A 16,345-nucleotide genomic window follows, 5' to 3' on the forward strand; every position below is an offset into this window, starting at 1 on the left:
TGACACTCCTAGCTATGGTTGGGCACTTTGTTTATAAAGTTCTAAATATATGTATTCAAACATTTATTTGCCTTGACTCAGAATGTTCAACTTTCCTTATTTTTCAGACAGTCAGTTTCATATTTGGGATAATGCATTTTAATTTAACATTTTTTCTTACCTTAAAATTTGACTTTTTCCCTGTGGGCTGTTAGGCTCGCGGGGGCTGAAAATGCTTCATTTTATTGCGTCATTCTTGGCGCGGACTTTTTTGGCGCAAAAATTCTATTTCCGTTTCCGGCGTCATACGTGTCGCCGGAAGTTGCGTCACTTTTTGACGTTATTTTGCGCCAAAAATGTCGGCGTTCCGGATGTGGCGTCATTTTTGGCGCCAAAAAGCATTAGGCGCCAAATAATGTGGGCGTCTTATTTGGCGCGAAAAAATATGGGCGTCACTCTTGTCTCCACATTATTTAAGTCTCATTTTTTATTGCTTCTGGTTGCTAGAAGCTTGTTCTTTGGCATTTTTTCCCATTCCTGAAACTGTCATTTAAGGAATTTGATCAATTTTGCTTTATATATATGTTGTTTTTTCTCTTACATATTGCAAGATGTCTCACGTTGCATCTGAGTCAGAAGATACTACAGGAAAATCGCTGTCAAGTGCTGAATCTACCAAAGCTAAGTGTATCTGCTGTAAACTTTTGGTAGCTATTCCTCCAGCTGTTGTTTGTATTGATTGTCATGACAAACTTGTTAAAGCAGATAATATTTCCTTTAGTAAAGTACCATTGCCTGTTGCAGTTCCTTCAACATCTAAGGTGCAGAATGTTCCTGATAATATAAGAGATTTTGTTTCTGAATCCATAAAGAAGGCTATGTCTGTTATTTCTCCTTCTAGTAAACATAAAAAATCTTTTAAAACTTCTCTCCCTACAGATGAATTTTTAACTGAACATCATCATTCTGATTCTGATGATTCCTCTGGTTCAGAGGATTCTGTCTCAGAGGTTGATGCTGATAAATCTTCATATTTATTTAAAATGGAATTTATTCGTTCTTTACTTAAAGAAGTCCTAATTGCTTTAGAAATAGAGGATTCTGGTCCTCTTGATACTAAATCTAAACGTTTAAATAAGGTTTTTAAAACTCCTGTAGTTATTCCAGAAGTTTTTCCTGTCCCTGATGCTATTTCTGCAGTAATTTCCAAAGAATGGGATAATTTGGGTAATTCATTTACTCCTTCTAAACGTTTTAAGCAATTATATCCTGTGCCGCCTGACAGATTAGAATTTTGGGACAAGATCCCTAAAGTTGATGGGGCTATTTCTACCCTTGCTAAACGTACTACTATTCCTACGTCAGATGGTACTTCGTTTAAGGATCCTCTAGATAGGAAAATGGAGTCCTTTCTAAGAAAAGCTTATCTGTGTTCAGGTAATCTTCTTAGACCTGCTATATCTTTGGCTGATGTTGCTGCAGCTTCAACTTTTTGGTTGGAAACTTTAGCGCAACAAGTAACACATCGTGATTCTCATGATATTATTCTTCTTCAACATGCTAATAATTTTATCTGTGATGCCATTTTTGATATTATCAGAGTTGATGTCAGGTTTATGTCTCTAGCTATTTTAGCTAGAAGAGCTTTATGGCTTAAAACTTGGAATGCTGATATGGCTTCTAAATCAACTTTACTTTCCATTTCTTTCCAGGGTAACAAATTATTTGGTTCTCAGTTGGATTCCATTATTTCAACTGTTACTGGTGGGAAAGGAACTTTTTTACCACAGGATAAAAAATCTAAAGATAAAAACAGGGCTAATAATCGTTTTCGTTCCTTTCGTTTCAACAAAGAACAAAAGCCTGATCCTTCATCCTCAGGAGCAGTTTCAGTTTGGAGACCATCTCCAGTCTGGAATAAATCCAAGCCAGCTAGAAAGGCAAAGCCTGCTTCTAAGTCCACATGAAGGTGCGGCCCTCATTCCAGCTCAGCTGGTAGGGGGCAGGTTAAGTTTTTTCAAAGAAATTTGGGTCAATTCTGTTCACAATCTTTGGATTCAGAGCATTGTTTCAGAAGGGTACAGAATTTGTTTCAAGTTGAGACCTCCTGCAAAGAGATTTTTTCTTTCCCGTGTCCCAGGAAATCCAGTAAAAGCTCAAGCATTTCTGAAATGTGTTTCAGATCTAGAGTTGACTGGAGTAATTATGCCAGTTCCAGTTTCGGAACAGGGGATGGGGTTTTATTCAAATCTCTTCATTGTACCAAAGAAGGAGAATTCCTTCAGACCAGTTCTGGATCTAAAAATATTGAATCGTTATGTAAGGATACCAACATTCAAGATGGTAACTGTAAGGACTATCTTACCTTTTGTTCAGCAAGGGAATTATATGTCCACAATAGATTTACAGGATGCATATCTGCATATTCCGATTCATCCAGATCACTATCAGTTTCTGAGATTCTCTTTTCTAGACAAGCATTACCAGTTTGTGGCTCTGCCGTTTGGCCTAGCTACAGCTCCAAGAATTTTTACAAAGGTTCTCGGTGCCCTGCTGTCTGTAATCAGAGAACAGGGTATTGTGGTATTTCCTTATTTGGACGATATCTTGGTACTTGCTCAGTCTTTACATTTAGCAGAATCTCATACGAATCGACTTGTGTTGTTTCTTCAAGATCATGGTTGGAGGATCAATTTACCAAAAAGTTCTTTGATTCCTCAGACAAAGGTAACCTTTCTGGGTTTCCAGATGGATTCAGTGTCCATGACTCTGTCTTTAACAGACAAGAGACGTTTAAAATTGATTACAGCTTGTCGAAACCTTCAGTCACAATCATTCCCTTCGGTAGCCTTATGCATGGAAATTCTAGGTCTTATGACTGCTGCATCGGACGCGATCCCCTTTGCTCGTTTTCACATGCGACCTCTTCAGCTCTGTATGCTGAAGCAATGGTGCAAGGATTACACGAAGATATCTCAATTAATATCTTTAAAACTGATTGTTCGACACTCTCTAACATGGTGGACAGATCACCATCGTTTAATTCAGGGGGCTTCTTTTGTGCTTCCGACCCTGGACTGTAATTTCAACAGATGCAAGTCTCTCAGGTTGGGGAGCTGTGTGGGGATCTCTGACGGCACAAGGAGTTTGGGAATCTCAGGAGGTGAGATTACCGATCAATATTTTGGAACTCCGTGCAATTTTCAGAGCTCTTCAGTTTTGGCCTCTTCTGAAGAGAGAATCGTTCATTTGTTTTCAGACAGACAATGTCACAACTGTGGCATACATCAATCATCAAGGAGGGACTCACAGTCCTCTGGCTATGAAAGAAGTATCTCGAATTTTGGTTTGGGCGGAATCCAGCTCCTGTCTAATCTCTGCGGTTCATATTCCAGGTGTAGACAATTGGGAAGCGGATTATCTCAGTCGCCAAACGTTGCATCCGGGCGAATGGTCTCTTCACCCAGAGGTATTTCTTCAGATTGTTCAAATGTGGGAACTTCCAGAAATAGATCTGATGGCGTCCCATCTAAACAAGAAACTTCCCAGGTATCTGTCCAGATCCCGGGATCCTCAGGCGGAGGCAGTGGATGCATTATCACTTCCCTGGAAGTATCATCCTGCCTATATCTTTCCGCCTCTAGTTCTTCTTCCAAGAGTAATCTCCAAGATTCTGAAGGAATGCTCGTTTGTTCTCCTGGTAGCTCCGGCATGGCCTCACAGGTTTTGGTATGCGGATCTTGTCCGGATGGCCTCTTGCCAACCGTGGACTCTTCCGTTAAGACCAGACCTTCTGTCACAAGGTCCTTTTTTCCATCAGGATCTGAAATCCTTAAATTTAAAGGTATGGAGATTGAACGCTTGATTCTTGGTCAAAGAGGTTTCTCTGACTCTGTGATTAATACTATGTTACAGGCTCGTAAATCTGTATCTCGAGAGATATATTATAGAGTCTGGAAGACTTATATTTCTTGGTGTCTTTCTCATCTTTTTTCCTGGCTTTCTTTTAGAATACCGAGAATTTTACAGTTCCTTCAGGATGGTTTAGATAAGGGTTTGTCCGCAAGTTCTTTGAAAGGACAAATCTCTGCTCTTTCTGTTCTTTTTCACAGAAAGATTGCTATTCTTCCTGATATTCATTGTTTTGTACAAGCTTTGGTTCGTATAAAACCTGTCATTAAGTCAATTTCTCCTCCTTGGAGTTTGAATTTGGTTCTGGGAGCTCTTCAAGCTCCTCCGTTTGAACCTATGCATTCATTGGACATTAAATTACTTTCTTGGAAAGTTTTGTTCCTTTTGGCCATCTCTTCTGCCAGAAGAGTTTCTGAATTATCTGCTCTTTCTTGTGAGTCTCCTTTTCTGATTTTTCATCAGGATAAGGCGGTGTTGCGAACTTCTTTTGAATTTTTACCTAAAGTTGTGAATTCCAACAACATTAGTAGAGAAATTGTGGTTCCTTCATTATGTCCTAATCCTAAGAATTCTAAGGAGAAATCGTTGCATTCTTTAGATGTTGTTAGAGCTTTGAAATATTATGTTGAAGCTACGAAATCTTTTCGTAAGACTTCTAGTCTATTTGTTATCTTTTCCGGTTCTAGAAAAGGCCAGAAAGCTTCTGCCATTTCTTTGGCATCTTGGTTGAAATCTTTAATTCATCTTGCCTATGTTGAGTCGGGTAAGACTCCGCCTCAGAGAATTACAGCTCATTCTACTAGGTCAGTTTCTACTTCCTGGGCGTTTAGGAATGAAGCTTCGGTTGACCAGATCTGCAAAGCAGCTACTTGGTCCTCTTTGCATACTTTTACTAAATTCTACCATTTTGATGTATTTTCTTCTTCTGAAGCAGTCTTTGGTAGAAAAGTACTTCAGGCAGCGGTTTCAGTTTGAATCTTCTGCTTATGTTTTTCGTTAAACTTTATTTTGGGTGTGGATTTTTCAGCAGGAATTGGCTGTCTTTATTTTATCCCTCCCTCTCTAGTGACTCTTGTGTGGAAAGATCCACTTCTTGGGTAGTCATTATCCCATACGTCACTAGCTCATGGACTCTTGCTAATTACATGAAAGAAAACATAATTTATGTAAGAACTTACCTGATAAATTCATTTCTTTCATATTAGCAAGAGTCCATGAGGCCCGCCCTTTTTTTGTGGTGGTTATGATTTTGTATAAAGCACAATTATTCCAATTCCTTATTTTATATGCTTTCGCACTTTTTTTCTTATCACCCCACTTCTTGGCTATTCGTTAAACTGAATTGTGGGTGTGGTGAGGGGTGTATTTATAGGCATTTTGAGGTTTGGGAAACTTTGCCCCTCCTGGTAGGAATGTATATCCCATACGTCACTAGCTCATGGACTCTTGCTAATATGAAAGAAATGAATTTATCAGGTAAGTTCTTACATAAATTATGTTTTTACCAGCACAAAATACTGAATAAGTCTCTCCTTTGCTACAGTAAAAATAAATATAGCTTCATTTAGTGTTGCAAAAACTATCAAGTGGAAATGGTAATATTCAAATTCTTATATAAAAGATATGACTCACTTAAATAGGAAAATACTGTTTATTTGTATACAATCTTGAATTTGAACCTCACAAAATCTTAAAAACAAGTTGCAAAGTAATCAAATACACAAATAAAGACTAATTCTACAGTATGTATATGAAAAAAAACATGAAACCAGCATTATGAAAGAGGACAGATTTGTTGACATACAAATGCATTCTGAGCTGCAATTAACAAAACAAAAAAAAATTCAGTCCAATTGGCTTCCGTAATAAAATCTAGAAAGAATGCTAAGAGAAACCTTCCAATGTTTTGGGTATTTATTTATAAACTGCTTTTTAAATAGGGGAGTGGTTTTGTAAATAAACCAATAAAAGCAAGACGAGAAGCTGTACTTATATATTCTAGTAACCTAATGGCGGCTCCAGAAAGAAAACTACTGTCAAAAAGTATTTTTTGATTGTTACAAGGTTCTACTACCTTTCAATTTAATTGCAATTTCTTTAAATAATGTTAACCTGGATTTTAAAGAACTCAAGATTGAAAATTCCCTATTTGATGAATTACTGTAGATGCATTTGGCGCAAAGTATTTTTTTAAATGATTTTTCAAACAACTATACAATTCTGCTGTGATTTAATAAAAAAAAAAAAAGATGAATGACTGGGACAGATTAAGAGTTACTGAAGATAAAAACCATTTATCTGGTATGCAACAAATAATTACAAAGCTGATTTTTTTTTTGTAACAATTGCATTCACTGTTTGACTTTTTCAAAGTGAAACAGATTTTAAAATATTTTTAACAAAAAATTTAGAAAACAAGGGGCCCCAAGACTTTGTTATTGCTGGTGTTACAACAATTTGGGAGTAAAATGGAAAACTTCACATGCAATCATGATCGAGACTTTGCTAAAATATTAACTTTAAAATACTGACTAAGCTTAGATTTATTTTGCAGCAGATGGATTAATGTTGTTTGCATTATGAATTGTGCATCTGCAGTGTTTAAAGTGCAAGGATATCACTAGAAAACAATATACTTGCCAGTGGGAATTCAAATCTAAAGTTAATAGTATTTATCAAAGTGCAACGTGTACTCTGCAAAACCTGTGTTGCCCTAAGTGGGTTTTTATTTATTTTTTTTTCAATAAATTTGTAAAATTTCACCTGCACTTGTGGAGTCCAGAGCTGGGAGTTCAGTGACCACTGTTAGAGCCCAGCCTGCTCTATTAAGCACATGTTGGTGCTGTAGCATTTGTGAGAACCTCAATATTTTGTACCACACTTCTGCCTTTGATTATTGGGGTGATCTATACCATGATGTGCATTATTTTGTTTAAAGTTAGAACCAAGACACAACTTAGCCATAAAGTCTTTCTTTTTTTTTCACCAAAACATAGTAGACCGTAAACATGGGAGATTGGCGTGTATTCTATAACACTATTTCAGTCCATTCTAGCAGCACTTTGATTATACTTTTCAAGAGATGTTTTAATAGCTTTTCCATGGCAAGCTAGTTAATATATACATACATTTTTGGGGTTTTAAAAAAAGTGTGTGTGGCTATTTCGATTTACTATTGATCTGATTTTGTCACTCTGCTAGTAGTGGTAAATGTCTATATATATTTAAAACATACAATATTCATAACCAAACCCAAATATGTTCCCCAGATTGGGACAATAACATTTTGGAAGGTATATTAACATGGGAAAGATTGCCTTAAAGATGTCCGGTTGGTCAGATCACAGCCATTAAGAATTTCCTATACATGGCAAAAGAAAGTTTAGTTTTTGCTTCGAGGCAAATGAATAAACATTATTTAAACTACCTATATTGAACAAGTTATTAAATCATTATGCACAAATACTATTAAATGTTGGTGGATACATTTTTATATTCAAGTATCGATTAATAATGGATTAGCATTTTATTGAAACTATAAAATCATTACAGCAGTTTATTTTGTCAACCTCTGATCAAATGCATTGGGACACAATACATAATGGCACAATCCCCTTTTAGAGTCACTTAACAGAGGAATGATTTCAGAAACGTTAGCTGTCAACAACTTGTTTTCACATCAATACCTAAAGGATTGAAAATACATAATGTTTCAATCCAGGTTTACATTGCAACATTTCTATTTTTGTTTTAAATGCGTGGAAAATGCAAACTTAAAAAAAAGTTTATGATATTAATCACATTGATAAAAAATAGTAATCGTTATTCTGGGTCAAGTGCATGGATGGAGTATATATTCTGTAAAGCAGCCCTCCTGCAAAGAAAAAGATCATTGTTAGAGTTAAATCATATAGAAAGCTTGTCAAATGTAAATATACACCATTAATCAGAAACTTGTTTTGCACTATACTTCTCTTTGCAAAAAACTCTTAAAGTAAACATCACTACTTTGCTGGTCAGCATACATATTACCATTGGCACTCAGAACAGGTGCGATCTGAGAGCACTAGTATACAAGGACTACAGCCATATGATTGGGGGGCACAGTACATTGTATAGCTAGTGCTTTTAGTTGATCTATACAACCTTTAAGGGAGATACCTATATGGTAGAAACATTACATATTTTAGGTAAATAAAAGGGCTTTATAATACATTGAATTAAATTTATTTTGTAAACTATTTCTAATATATAGACTTGTTCTCAAACCTTCACATGCCCCAATGTCAGGCATTCCTTGGCCCTTCCCCCTTTGCCTTTAAAAGTTCTTTCACAGCTGCAGACAAGTGCTTAGTAATTTGTTTGTAGTTAGCACTGTTCTGAGCCGCAGCAGGATTGTTATTCCTGTACTACTTACACTCTAAATTTTGTGCTTTATTTAATCAAGCCTAAACTACTTCTACTACTTTGGATAACCATTTGATTCCTTCTGTCACTCTGAAGCAGTTATTTCTTGGGACTTGTATCAACTTAAAGGAAGGACTACTTATTGTACATCCGTGGATTTTCTTATACAGTTACAAAGTTTCTTTTGCTCACTGCACAGTTTGAAGTATTACCTTTGTGACTAATTTATTTCTCTGTTCAGCCTGTCTCCCTTCATGGAAGGTTCCGCTCTAAGTCACCTATCTGCGGACACCGAAGTCCCTCCTCCGCCACTCTAGAGCGGTCAGCTGTTCTCAGTGCCGAAAACACTCACCGAGCGATCAGCTGTTTCACTTAACATCAGCGCTGATCTGAAAAGCCTGCTGCGTGAGTAAACAGGAGCTTCTCTCCCCTCTGTCAACTTGGAGATCGGCCAGTGTTCTCTGTGTGTGTACGCATATAGAAGCTATCCCAGCATATACATTGTATTCTTTCTACTCTACAGGGAGATTCACTTCCTACTCTATTTGAAGGGACTAGCACACAGGAACCAGCTGAAAAGAGCGGACTCTCTTTATCACGCACAAGGAGCATTACTTAAAGGGGACATTACCACAATTTCCAATATTCCCTTATTGTCAATTTTACTCCTGATTGTCACAGAGGCATATTATAGTTCTGCATACTACTCTGTATCTAATTGAACAGTAGTATACCTTAGGTTCAAAATCAATAACTTCACTCACTGCCTATTCTGTATCCCATACAAAGTCAGGGACAACAGGGGGCAAAGTGATACAAAACCTTATACTAGGTCTACAGTTGAGTTCCATCAATTTAAATCCTCACACCCAAGCATATTACACTGCCCATGACAAAAAAAAGAAAATCTGTTTCCTGCAAATAAATTCAGTTCTCATTAGTTCTCCTTCACAGTACTGCCACTTTTGTTATTGTCAACCGCTCTATCCTACAGAATATTTGTCATTCTCTTGTTCCATGTGACACTGCCCCATCGTGGTTAGAATCATCTCTGAAACTGTGTGTTTGATATTTTATTTTTGCCTTAGAGCACTTCAAGGTTCAGTCCTGGGCCCCAGCATATACTTCTTCACTTGGTAAATGATTAAGCTCCTCTGGGTTTATGTAAGACCTCTATGCTAATTATAACATCATATGTCTGTCATCTCCAAGTGCCTCAAAATCAATAGGTCAAAAAGTGTACTCTTAGTTTTATAATATTATCAACAGCAGCGGATAGTTTCCACATTGATATAAGATCAGCACTTCATGTCTGCTGTCGTAAAGAGACATTAAGGTTTCATACTAAAATACACTTAGATGAATGACATATTCGGATAGAAATATATTTACAATATACACGTATCGGTAAAAATGCTTCTAGTAAAATATAGAACTGTTTTTGTGTTAGAATGCACGTGCATGTGAAGCATAACTAGATACTCTCACTGCACCAGCATTTTAGATACTGCTGCTGCCAAGAGAGCCAATGGAGCTTGTGTTGTGTTTAAAATGCTGGTGCACAGAGACTACTTTTCTTCAATGTTTCAGAAAGAGCATGCAATTTTAAAAAAACGTCCAAATTTGCTTTATTATCTAGGTATCCAGGAGGCATATAAGTGCAGCCACAAATCAGCAGTGCACTGCGGCTCCTAAGCCTACCTAGGAATGTTTTTCAACATCAGAAGCTAAGAGAACAAAGCAATTTAATCAATATAAGTAATTTGGAAAGTTGTTTAAAACTTAGGGTTGTACCGAAATTTCGGCCGCAGAAACGTTTCCGCAGAAAAACATAATTTATGTAAGAACTTACCTGATAAATTCATTTCTTTCATATTAACAAGAGTCCATGAGCTAGTGACGTATGGGATATACATTCCTACCAGGAGGGGCAAAGTTTCCCAAACCTTAAAATGCCTATAAATACACCCCTCACCACACCCACAAATCAGTTTAACGAATAGCCAAGAAGTGGGGTGATAAGAAAAAAAGTGCGAAGCATATAAAATAAGGAATTGGAATAATTGTGCTTTATACAAAAAAATCATAACCACCACAAAAAAGGGTGGGCCTCATGGACTCTTGTTAATATGAAAGAAATGAATTTATCAGGTAAGTTCTTACATAAATTATGTTTTCTTTCATGTAATTAACAAGAGTCCATGAGCTAGTGACGTATGGGATAATGACTACCCAAGATGTGGATCTTTCCACACAAGAGTCACTAGAGAGGGAGGGATAAAATAAAGACAGCCAATTCCTGCTGAAAATAATCCACACCCAAAATAAAGTTTAACAAAAAAACATAAGCAGAAGATTCAAACTGAAACCGCTGCCTGAAGAACTTTTCTACCAAAAACTGCTTCAGAAGAAGAAAACACATCAAAATGGTAGAATTTAGTAAAAGTATGCAAAGAGGACCAAGTTGCTGCTTTGCAGATCTGGTCAACCGAAGCTTCATTCCTAAATGCCCAGGAAGTAGATACTGACCTAGTAGAATGAGCTGTAATTCTCTGAGGCGGAATTTTACCCGACTCAACATAGGCAAGATGAATTAAAGATTTCAACCAAGATGCCAAAGAAATGGCAGAAGCTTTCTGGCCTTTCCTAGAACCGGAAAAGATAACAAATAGACTAGAAGTCTTACGGAAAGATTTCGTAGCTTCAACATAATATTTCAAAGCTCTAACAACATCCAAAGAATGCAATGATTTCTCCTTAGAATTCTTAGGATTAGGACATAATGAAGGAACCACAATTTCTCTACTAATGTTGTTGGAATTCACAACTTTAGGTAAAAATTCAAAAGAAGTTCGCAACACCGCCTTATCCTGATGAAAAATCAGAAAAGGAGACTCACACGAAAGAGCAGATAATTCAGAAACTCTTCTAGCAGAAGAGATGGCCAAAAGGAACAAAACTTTCCAAGAAAGTAATTTAATGTCCAATGAATGCATAGGTTCAAACGGAGGAGCTTGAAGAGCTCCCAGAACCAAATTCAAACTCCAAGGAGGAGAAATTGACTTAATGACAGGTTTTATACGAACCAAAGCTTGTACAAAACAATGAATATCAGGAAGAATAGCAATCTTTCTGTGAAAAAGAACAGAAAGAGCGGAGATTTGTCCTTTCAAAGAACTTGCGGACAAACCCTTATCTAAACCATCCTGAAGAAACTGTAAAATTCTCGGTATTCTAAAAGAATGCCAAGAAAAATGATGAGAAAGACACCAAGAAATATAAGTCTTCCAGACTCTATAATATATCTCTCGAGATACAGATTTACGAGCCTGTAACATAGTATTAATCACGGAGTCAGAGAAACCTCTATGACCAAGAATCAAGCGTTCAATCTCCATACCTTTAAATTTAAGGATTTCAGATCCGGATGGAAAAAAGGACCTTGTGACAGAAGGTCTGGTCTTAACGGAAGAGTCCATGGTTGGCAAGATGCCATCCGGACAAGATCCGCATACCAAAACCTGTGAGGCCATGCCGGAGCTATTAGCAGAACAAACGAGCATTCCCTCAGAATCTTGGAGATTACTCTTGGAAGAAGAACTAGAGGCGGAAAGATATAGGCAGGATGATACTTCCAAGGAAGTGATAATGCATCCACTGCCTCCGCCTGAGGATCCCGGGATCTGGACAGATACCTGGGAAGTTTCTTGTTTAGATGAGAGGCCATCAGATCTATCTCTGGGAGCCCCCACATTTGAACAATCTGAAGAAATACCTCTGGGTGAAGAGACCATTCGCCCGGATGCAACGTTTGGCGACTGAGATAATCCGCTTCCCAATTGTCTACACCTGGGATATGAACCGCAGAGATTAGACAGGAGCTGGATTCTGCCCAAACCAAAATTCGAGATACTTCTTTCATAGCCAGAGGACTGTGAGTCCCTCCTTGATGATTGATGTATGCCACAGTTGTGACATTGTCTGTCTGAAAACAAATGAACGATTCTCTCTCCAGAAGAGGCCAAAACTGAAGAGCTCTGAAAACTGCACGGAGTTCCAAGATATTGATCGGTAATCTCACCTCCTGAGATTCCCAAACTCCTTGTGCCGTCAGAGATCCCCACACAGCTCCCCAACCTGTGAGACTTGCATCTGTTGAAATTACAGTCCAGGTCGGAAGAACAAAAGAAGCCCCCTGAATTAAACGAAGGTGATCTGTCCACCACGTTAGAGAGTGCCGAACAATCGGTTTTAAAGATATTAATTGATATATCTTCGTGTAATCCCTGCACCATTGGTTCAGCATACAGAGCTGAAGAGGTCGCATGTGAAAACGAGCAAAGGGGATCGCGTCCGATGCAGCAGTCATAAGACCTAGAATTTCCATGCATAAGGCTACCGAAGGGAATGATTGAGACTGAAGGTTTCGACAGGCTGTAATCAATTTTAGACGTCTCTTGTCTGTTAAAGACAGAGTCATGGACACTGAATCTATCTGGAAACCCAGAAAGGTTACCCTTGTTTGAGGAATCAAAGAACTTTTTGGTAAATTGATCCTCCAACCATGATCTTGAAGAAACAACACAAGTCGATTCGTATGAGACTCTGCTAAATGTAAAGACTGAGCAAGTACCAAGATATCGTCCAAATAAGGAAATACCACAATACCCTGTTCTCTGATTACAGACAGAAGGGCACCGAGAATCTTTGTGAAAATTCTTGGAGCTGTAGCAAGGCCAAACGGTAGAGCCACAAATTGGTAATGCTTGTCTAGAAAAGAGAATCTCAGGAACTGATAATGATCTGGATGAATCGGAATATGCAGATATGCATCCTGTAAATCTATTGTGGACATATAATTCCCTTGCTGAACAAAAGGCAATATAGTCCTTACAGTTACCATCTTGAACGTTGGTATCCTTACATAACGATTCAATAATTTTAGATCCAGAACTGATCTGAAGGAATTCTCCTTCTTTGGTACAATGAAGAGATTTGAATAAAACCCCATCCCCTGTTCCGGAACTGGAACTGGCATAATTACTCCAGCCAACTCTAGATCTGAAACACAATTCAGAAATGCTTGAGCTTTCACTGGATTTACTGGGACATGGGAAAGAAAAAATCTCTTTGCAGGAGGTCTCATCTTGAAACCAATTCTGTACCCTTCTGAAACAATGTTCTGAATCCAAAGATTGTGAACAGAATTGATCCAAATTTCTTTGAAAAAACGTAACCTGCCCCCTACCAGCTGAACTGGAATGAGGGCCGTACCTTCATGTGAACTTAGAAGCAGGCTTTGCCTTTCTAGCAGGCTTGGATTTATTCCAGACTGGAGATGGTTTCCAAACTGAAACTGCTCCTGAGGACGAAGGATCAGGCTTTTGTTCTTTGTTGAAACGAAAGGAACGAAAACGATTGTTAGCCCTGTTTTTACCTTTAGACTTTTTATCCTGTGGTAAAAAAGTTCCTTTCCCACCAGTAACAGTTGAAATAATAGAATCCAACTGAGAACCAAATAATTTGTTTCCCTGGAAAGAAATGGAAAGTAGAGTTGATTTAGAAGCCATATCAGCATTCCAGGTCTTAAGCCATAAAGCTCTTCTGGCTAAGATAGCCAGAGACATAAACCTAACATCAACTCTAATAATATCAAAAATGGCATCACAGATGAAATTATTAGCATGCTGGAGAAGAATAATAATATCATGAGAATCACGATTTGTTACTTGTTGCGCTAGAGTTTCCAACCAAAAAGTTGAAGCTGCAGCAACATCAGCCAATGATATAGCAGGTCTAAGAAGATTACCTGAACATAGATAAGCTTTTCTTAGAAAAGATTCAATTTTTCTATCTAAAGGATCCTTAAACGAGGTACCATCTGACGTAGGAATGGTAGTACGTTTAGCAAGGGTAGAAATAGCCCCATCAACTTTAGGGATTTTGTCCCAAAATTCTAACCTGTCAGGCGGAACAGGATATAATTGCCTAAAACGTTTAGAAGGAGTAAATGAATTACCCAATTTATCCCATTCCTTAGAAATTACTGCAGAAATAGCATTAGGAACAGGAAAGACTTCTGGAATAACCGCAGGAGCTTTAAAAACCTTATCCAAACGTATAGAATTAGTATCAAGAGGACTAGAATCCTCTATTTCTAAAGCAATTAGTACTTCTTTAAGTAAAGAGCGAATAAATTCCATCTTAAATAAATATGAAGATTTATCAGCATCAATCTCTGAGATAGAATCCTCTGAACCAGAAGAGTCCAAAGAATCAGAATGATGGTGTTCATTTAAAAATTCATCTGTAGAGAGAGAAGATTTAAAAGACTTTTTACGTTTACTAGAAGGAGAAATAACAGACAAAGCCTTCTTTATGGATTCAGAAACAAAATCTCTTATGTTATCAGGAACATTCTGCACCTTAGATGTTGAGGGAACTGCAACAGGCAATGGTACATCACTAAAGGAAATATTATCTGCTTTAACAAGTTTGTCATGACAATTATTACAAACAACAGCTGGAGGAATAGCTACCAAAAGTTTACAGCAGATACACTTAGCTTTGGTAGATCCAGCAGGCAGTGGTTTTCCTGTAGTATCTTCTGGCTCAGATGCAACGTGAGACATCTTGCAATATGTAAGAGAAAAAACAACATATAAAGCAAAATAGATCAAATTCCTTATAAGACAGTTTCAGGAATGGGAAAAAAATGCCAAACATCAAGCTTCTAGCAACCAGAAGCAAATGAAAAATGAGACTGAAATAATGTGGAGACAAAAGCGACGCCCATATTTTTTGGCGCCAAATAAGACGCCCACATTATTTGGCGCCTAAATGCTTTTGGCGCCAAAAATGACGCCACATCCGGAACGCCGACATTTTTGGCGCAAAATAACGTCAAAAATGACGCAACTTCCGGCGACACGTATGACGCCGGAAACGGAAAAGAATTTTTGCGCCAAAAAAGTCCGCGCCAAGAATGACGCAATAAAATGAAGCATTTTCAGCCCCCGCGAGCCTAACAGCCCACAGGGAAAAAAGTCAAATTTTTGAGGTAAGAAAAAATATGATAATTTAAAGCATAATCCCAAATATGAAACTGACTGTCTGGAAATAAGGAAAGTTGAACATTCTGAGTCAAGGCAAATAAATGTTTGAATACATATATTTAGAACTTTATAAATAAAGTGCCCAACCATAGCTTAGAGTGTCACAGAAAATAAGACTTACTTACCCCAGGACACTCATCTACATGTTTGTAGAAAGCCAAACCAGTACTGAAACGAGAATCAGTAGAGGAAATGGTAAATATAAGAGTATATCGTCGATCTGAAAAGGGAGGTAAGAGATGAATCTCTACGACCGATAACAGAGAACCTTATGAAATAGATCCCGTAGAAGGAGATCACTGCATTCAATAGGCAATACTCTCTTCACATCCCTCTGACATTCACTGCACGCTGAGAGGAAAACCGGGCTCCAACTTGCTGCGGAGCGCATATCAACGTAGAATCTAGCACAAACTTACTTCACCACCTCCCTTGGAGGCAAAGTTTGTAAAACTGATTTGTGGGTGTGGTGAGGGGTGTATTTATAGGCATTTTAAGGTTTGGGAAACTTTGCCCCTCCTGGTAGGAATGTATATCCCATACGTCACTAGCTCATGGACTCTTGTTAATTACATGAAAGAAATAGCATTTTCGGTTATTTCATTTTTTTTTGCCTGTTATTTTTGGTAAAATTATTGTGAAGCATATGTCAAATGTCATGCTAGTCTAGAGCTGCTGTTTGAGTTCATTACTGACATACAGCTAGATTACGAGTTTGGCATTATGAGAGAAAAAGCAGCGTTCTACTTCATAACGCTGCTTTTCCCCTAACGCTGCTATTACAAATCTTGTAGGTATAGGTGTACCGCACACCTTTTTGGCCGTCACGCAACGTCAGTACCGCACTTTTTAAAAAGTCCTTTTTCAATAGGAATCCCATAGCGCCGGTATTCCGAGTTTGCCTGGGAGGCCAAACAGTGAGAAGTACACCC

The 16,345-nt window shown here is 37.9% G+C and overlaps 1 protein-coding gene across 5 annotated transcripts in view; it reads right to left on the reverse strand.

Moving 5' to 3' along the window:
- Positions 1 to 5,528: 5,528 nt before the first annotated feature.
- The window catches only part of UBR1 (ubiquitin protein ligase E3 component n-recognin 1), a 693,945-nt gene continuing 683,128 nt past the window's right edge, over positions 5,529 to 16,345 (reverse strand). For all 5 annotated transcript variants that reach the window (XM_053697798.1, XM_053697801.1, XM_053697800.1 and 2 more), the window contains one exon: positions 5,529 to 7,765. The gene's annotated coding sequence lies outside the window, so the exon portion shown is untranslated. The remainder of the gene's footprint in view (positions 7,766 to 16,345) is intronic.

The sequence above is a fragment of the Bombina bombina genome, chromosome 1 (genome assembly GCF_027579735.1).
Source record: "Bombina bombina isolate aBomBom1 chromosome 1, aBomBom1.pri, whole genome shotgun sequence".
Lineage (NCBI taxonomy): Eukaryota > Metazoa > Chordata > Amphibia > Anura > Bombinatoridae > Bombina > Bombina bombina.